Here is a 7,762-nt window from a genome sequence, read left to right on the forward strand (position 1 = left end):
GGACATCTATCTGGACGTCCTTCCACACAAAGCCACGTGGTGGGGGCCGAGGCAGAGGCGGTTAGGGGCGACCAGTCAGGCAGGGGAGCAGTTAGGGGTGATCAGGTCGGCAGGGGAGCAATTAGGGGTGATCAGGCCAGCAGGCAGAGGTGGTTAGGGGTTGTCAGGCAGGCAGGCAGAGGCCATTAGAGGTGAACAGGCAGGCAGGCAGGTGAGCAGTTAGGAGCCAGCGGTCCCAGATTGCAAGAGGGATGTCTACTGCCAGTAGTCAAACATCCCCCCGAGGGGTCCCAGATTGGAGAGGGTGCAGGCTGGGTTGAGGGACCCAGAACAGGGCTCACTCTTAGGGTCCAGTTGCCTCTATCTTCCCTTTCATCCCCTTCTCTTTATCACTTTTTCATTCTCAAAAAATCTATAGTAAACAAGCTTTAAACAGCCAGCCCTTTGTTTCATTTCATGGGAAACCCTTAGTTATCAAGAAACTTGCAGGTGCTTCCTTGATAATAAAATCTTCAACAGAAAATGAAAATTCCTACCAAGTGATCTCTCTTTTTTTTCTGGTTAATCCTTACCCAGGGATATTTTTCCATTGATATTTAGGGAGAGTGAAAGAGAAAGGGAAAGACAGAGAGAAACATCAATATGAGAGGAACATTTGGTTGCCTCCCTCATGCGCCCCGACTAGGGCCCAGACTGGGAAGGAGCCTACAACCAAGGTAAGTGTCCTTGACTGGAAAAGAACCCAGGACCCTTTGGTCAGCAGGCCAACACTCTATTCACTGAGCAAAACCGGCTAGGGCCCAAGTGGTCTCTTCTTGACTCTGAGATTTGTGGCACCATATGAAACTAATCAGAGATTTCACCCCTTTCCTATAATGTCCCCATCTTGGGAGGATGGCATAAGAAAGTGGCAAATTCTGAATTTTTGTGTATAATATAGCGGTCTTGTCTGTATATGCACCACTGTTCTGAGTTTCATTGGAGGAATCCTCCTTAAGGTAAATATTGGGGATTGTGCATGTATAAATGTAGTGAAAATGATCTAAAGACATTTTTATAGCTTTAGCTTATCAGGCGTAACTTATAAAACAAACATTTCCAAGAAATTAATTTCTTTATTGCACTTAATGTTTTTCCTCTTTCATATCTACATTTTATAATAGGAAAAAACTGAGATATAAACAAAGAACATTTCCATTTTAATAACTTTTATTTGACTTTTTATTATGAAAAATATTAAATAGATATAAATGTAAAGAAAACAAACAATACAATAAATCTGATGTACCCCTTACCCACTTTGAGCAATTTTTAATGTAGAGCCAATATATCTTTACTCATCACACTTCTTTATGGGTATTTTGATGTGCATTCTAGATATGACAATACAATACTAGAGGCCTGGTGCGCACAATCGTGCACGGGTGCAGTCCCTAGGCCTGCCTGGTGTTCCAAGCGTGAGCATCTGGTGTGCAAGGGCAGGTCCCAGCTGACCTCTGGGCCTTGGACAGCAGCTGGGCCCTGGGCCCCTGCATGTCCCCCTCCACCTGAGTCACAGCGCACCAGTCCGCACGTGGAGATGTGGTGAGCATGTCCGAACACTGCGGTCTGGGGCACAGTGTGGGACTCTGGGCCACCCAGCAGCACTGAACAGAAGCTGAGCGGGCAGCATGCTGTCTCCCAGCCAGCCTCACAGACTGGCTCCTGTGCCAACCGACAGGGTGCCTGACCAGCCCCTGCAGTCCTGGTGGCTGTGGCCCGGCTCACCCGGAAGAGGCCACAGGGGTGCAGGGCGGGCTTTTCTCGGGAGCCCAGCACCTGAGCATGGGGGCTTCCCTGGCACTCGAGCCCTGGTGTCCAGGGGGAGGGTAGCAGGAGGAGTGAGAGTGAGCTCAGCAGACACCCCGTATTCTCACTGCACCTCCGTCCCCCGTCACCCCCACCCCTAGGTAGTCTGTGAGAGGTCACAGCCTCCCACCTGGGTGTCGTGGGAAGTTGGTTGCCACCACCCACCCCCAGTTCTTCGTCCAAGCCTGGGCCGGCCCAGATCAGGTGATCAGGGCCTACTGGCTGCTGGTCGCCATCTGCAAAGTGATCGGCAGGGCGATCAGGTCCCCGCTTGCACCTGCCTTGGCCTGGCACCACCCACTCACCTGCTCCACCATCCCGCCACAGTCCCGCTCTCATCAGGGCTTATTGGGGCTGGCAGCGCCTCCACTGCCGCCCACTGCCAGGGCCACATCACCAACATCCACCATGTTCCACGCGCCCCCTGGTGGTCAGCGCACATCATAGCGAGCAGTTGCATATTAGGCTTTTATTATATAGGATTTTATTACAACCAAATTTCCAGCTATAGTAACTGACCATTACAAAAGGATTTTAACAGCTTCAATGAATTGTAGACTATCTCATTTCTGCAGTTACACTGGTAACAAAAATATTCAAAAATACAATTTAGTGTAAAAGATGACCAAAGCACATGAATTTAATGGCTAAATTTGTATTATGACAGAGACGAGGTGGTTACCTAAAGGAACTAAATGGTTTTAGGTACTAACACATTAATATGAATTGGGAATCCTGAATGACAGTTTACATGTCCATCCATATTGACCTACTGACTTTTGTGAATGACTCCATGCTAATAATAGTGATTTACAGGTGGTTTTTGAATATTTTTTTCTATTTAACTTTTCTCTCTGTTAGATCTTACCACACCCACCCATTCAATTTTGTTGACTTTTGTTTAATTTTTGACATCTCACTTCTGTAGATGTATATATTTATATTCATATATATATTTATATCCATATATATATATATATATACACACACACATAAAAGTTATAACAGCTCAGAAAGGTAATACTTCCTCTTCATATTTTTTCCTAGTTACTAGATTAGAATTCTATCCAGGTCTAGAAAGATGATGCTCAGTGATACATTACACACACAAATTGAAGACTCCAATGAAGCAAAGCAGATTCCACGAGGACGTCTTGCTGACTTCTCTCGCAGGCCTACCTATGTAGCCGAGAGTACCTTTCTTTTCAGGCCTCGCTTCAGGTGCCAAGGAATCCGCAAGAAGGCTTTCCTCATTTGGCTGTTTCCAAAAATCACAACATATGAGTGCCCTGAAGAATATAAAATTCCTATCATATAACCAAGCATCACAACCAGCTTGTTCTGTTGCAAAAAATATCCCCCAAATGTCATGAAATAGGCAAATTGCTGCAGTGCAGAGAGCACAAGAAAGGAAAACACAGTTTTCATTGCTCTGGTGTGGGCCTCCATACTGGCATCTCTGGAGTTCCTAATGTTGAGCTCAACGTGTTTTGTGTGTCTCCACAAAGAAAGCAGCAACAGGAAAAAGGAAATGAAGGAAACGGAGAAAGGAGGGAGGGACCCAATCATGAACATAATAATCTGATCTAAATTTTTACTTGTACTCACATTGAATAACTCAGTCATATTTCCCTCATGTTTTGGGGGAAAATGATACCAGATGATACCAAAATGATACGGCAAAGGAAGGCTCAGGAACAGGAAGGGCAAAGATACCAGCAGAAGCATGAAAACCACCTTGTTAATTCTCCATTTGAGCCAAACAAAAAAATGCGAGGAGAAATTGGCGATCTTCAGGAAATAAAAGACAGCGAGACAAGTAGTTAACCAAGTACTCAGGTGAGAGGCCAGTATCCAGAAACTAGAATAAATAAGGTGTCCTTCCATAGTAGCAGGGATTTCCTGATAGGACAGCACTGAAAACAAATTGACAATTGTTAGCCACAAAAGACTGATTCTGGTGAAGGCCAAACTGGTGAGAATGAAGTCAACCAAGCATAACTTCTGATTTCTAGCCCAGGCAATGCAATTTGTAAGTCCAATGAATCCATTCCCTAAAATTCCTATTAAAAATGCCCCACTTGTTATAATCACGAAAACTTTCTCCAACATGGCTTCAAAGAGGAAATTCTGATCTATAGTTTGTTGACTGACCAATTTCCAGATGATTTGCTAGATAAGGACATAGATAATATAGTTAATCATGCAGTAGTATTCTTCTCCTTGTGTTTTACTGTGGCTTTTCCTTTCAGCTGTGAAACCCAGAAATCTGCAGTTAAGACCCTGGAATCACTTTCTATAACATTCACTGAACGTTTCCACCTGCTCTGCTAAGAATTTCCAGTCTTGGTCCAGATGGTCAGCTACAAACTGTACTATTCTATGTGGAGAGAGATGACTGAAAGATCTAATTCTCATTTGCTACCATGTAAATAAAGGCATGGATTAATTTTCACTCTTTTGAATGAATATTCTTTCTCCTCTCCCAAGGAGCTGCTTCATTTGATTTACAAATCTGAATTGTGAAATAGGAACCTTGAACACCAGTTTTCACCACATTAAGATACTTCAACATGTAGGTGAAATGAGCAACCCCTGTACTGCTGATTATGAAGCTTTTGTAGAGTAAGTCACTACATTGCAGAGTAAGGTATAGCGTTGGAAATTTTCAGAAACTTGGCGTGCAATCTGTGCATCTAACCTCAGTCTCATAATTCCGACGGAAACTTTTTTCTCTTTTTGGCTTTAAAGATGTGGGGCTTTCAGCTCATCTGTCATTAGCATTTTAAACATTATTTTTTAATGTTAAGTCTTTTATGAAACACTAGAGGCCCAGTACATGATGACATTCATGCACTTGGGGAGGGAGGGGGTCCCTCAGCCTGTCCTGTTCCCTCTCACAGTCCGGGAGCCCTCAGGGGATGTCCGACTGTCGGCAGTCGGACATTCTTAGTGCTTCTGTGGAGGTGGGAGAGGCTGCTGCCACTGCCACTGTGCTCACCAGCCATGAGCCCGGCTTCTGGCTGAGTGGTGCTCCCTGTGGGAGCTCACTGACCACAAGGGGGCAGCTCCTGCATTGCGTGTCTGCCCCCTGGTGGTCAGTGTGCATCATTGTGATGGGTGGTTCCACCGTTCGGTCAATTTGCATATTATCCTTTTATGATAGAGGATAGGTACCCCAAACTATAAATCACAGAAACTGAATTTAGCTTGTTTCCTCAAAAACCTTTTTTGGAGTATAAAAAGGAGTATTACTTTTTAAAAAAAAAATACTTGAGAAATTAGGGAGACTAGGAAGAAAGAGAAGCATTAGCTAAAGCATAGGAATTTCCCCCTATTGTTCAGATTACTTTATGGAAAATGCTCTAAAATTTGTAACTATATTTAGGACTATCTGTTGCATATATTTTTGTTTGAAATACAAAATGCCTAAGAGGTATCTGTTCTGATCATCTGAAATTAACAAGAAGAACATTTTGACTTACTGGTAGCTTCAATGCAGTGGAACCAATAGTAATTAGATGTCATCCCCAGCCCCACTTTTCTGATGGGGTCTTTAGAGCAAATAAACTAATAGTGAAAAAAAAAAAGTTCAAATTATGACCTAAATAACCTGAGGGAGGAGATGGTGTGAGCCACTGTTACTGAACATGTAAAGGCAGGACCACATAGACACTTCTGCTGGTTAGATGATGCTTTCAGACTAATTGAACTTGACACGTCAACCTCTCAGAACAAACAAATGGGGGTCCACCACAACCTAGACACAATAAAAGAAGAGATTATGGTATGTGTTTTTTTTTTTTTTTATCATCATGTTTGTTGCCAACAAATTACATTCAGAGGAAGAATCCACCTTCACCATTTCATGCCCTCAGGACCAGAGATAAAATAAGAGAGATAGAAGATTGATAAGATTGATAACACCTCTTTTTTTAACTCTCTCTCTCTCTCTCTCTCTCCTTTTTGTTAATCCTCACCTGAGGATGTTTTCCCATTGTTTTTTTTTTTTAATTTTGTCTTATTGCTTAAAATATTACAAAGAGTGGTACATATGTCTCCTTTTTTCCCCCCCTGATCTTCCCCTGGCCTCCCCTACCCGCGCACCCCCCCACCTCCCCCCGCCCCGCCAGTGTCTTGTGTTCATTTAGAGAGAGTTGAAGGGAACGGGAGAGACAGAGAGAGAAACATCAATGTGAGAGAGACACATCAATTGGTTGCCTCCCACACACACCAATCTAACCTGTAACCGAGATATGCGCTCTTAACCTGAATTGAACCCAGGACTCCTTAATCCTCCAGTTAATGCTCTATCCACTAAGCCAAACAGCTAGGGCTTGCTCTCTCTCTCTCTCTCTCTCTCTCTCTCTCTCTCATCTGTCTGGTATTGAATGATTCAATCCATAGAATGGGGAGAATTTACAATATCTGGTCCTTAATTTCTCAGACGAATCCAGTATCAATTCTGCAATGACAGAGCTAGTCCTTTGTAGGTCATCTATTCACTGAAGCCAGAAACCTGTGTCAACCTGATTTCACCTTTGTTCACCTTTCACATGTATTTGGTTACTACATCCAGTTGATTTTATTGTTTTAATATCTCTCAAATCTACCCCCTGTTCACCAAGCCTGTGGCAACTATCTTAGTTCAGACCCTCATCATTTTTGCCAGTGACGGTAAGATTCATCTCCTCATTGTTCCCTCTATTTATAATCTTGTCCTTTTGTAGAGGGTTTTCCCCAGTAATAACCTGATTATTATTTTCAGGATAAATTCTAAATCCATCAATATTTTCATGCTTCATTTCTGGCACTCATTCCTTCTCTGACTCTTATAGACACTGTTTTAGATACAATTCATTTGGGGAAAATGACCCTCATTAGCCGAACTTGGACTTGGTGTCCTTTCCATTACCCTGTGTCTCTCCAATTATGGCATTTTTTGTGCCTTATTGTGACTGTTTCTGGGCTGTCATTTTTTGGAAGGGAGGAAAATTCTAACATTTCACTGTCAAAATCATCTCACTAAATGCAAAACCTGAAAAACAGTAAGCATAATAAATCCTTGCTGGGTTTGAAAAAACATGATTACCATAGAAAGTTTTAGAAGTATATGACAGTAGGTAAAATTAAAATGCCAATTATTTGTGTTACTATTTACACTAATTTCCTTCCAGTAAGATCTAATTTGAAAAACGAAAAAAAAAAATCTAACAAAAAAAGGGAAAGTGTTTTTATACCAAATGAATGTGGAAATCTTCTAAGAGCTCAATAAAATCCCAGAACCATTGCCTCCTGCAGGGAGAAGACATTTGTCCTCCCTGAAGAGACATGTGTTGTGGTATGGACTTGCCTTCCCTACCTGTAACACTTCTGTCAGTGTCGACATTTGTGGACTTAAACACTAAAGAGAGGGACTCAAAATGTGATGGTAGATAAATAGAGGACCCCAGGGAATGGACATGTATGGTAGGCTAGAGAAGTCCCGTAGAGAAAGTTACATGGGAATGCCAAAACTGTTTTCTAAAGAGTGAATTGTATAATACTTTGGAAATTTTTTCCAGATAGTAAATTTCCCTATGAGATAGACTTGTTATTTAAAGCTATACAGAGTCATGTCTGAAGCTGCTTAATATGAAAAAAGATATAAAATGAACATGCTCAGCCTGGCCAGTGTTGCTCAGTGGTTGAACGTCGACCTAAGAACCAGGAGGTCATGGTTCAATTCCCAGTCAGGACACATGCCCAGGTTGTGGATTTGATCCCCAGTGCGGGGGGGGGGGGGGGGGGGGGGGGGGGAAGGTCCCGAAGGCAACTAAACAAAGAATCTCCTCCCATTGAAGGTTTTATCTCTCTCTTCCTCTCTGAAATCAATACAAAAAAATTTTAATTTATTTATTTATTTTTTTTAAAT

Source organism: Myotis lucifugus, unplaced genomic scaffold, assembly GCF_000147115.1.
Source record: "Myotis lucifugus unplaced genomic scaffold, Myoluc2.0 scaffold_10, whole genome shotgun sequence".
NCBI classification, from domain to species: domain Eukaryota; kingdom Metazoa; phylum Chordata; class Mammalia; order Chiroptera; family Vespertilionidae; genus Myotis; species Myotis lucifugus.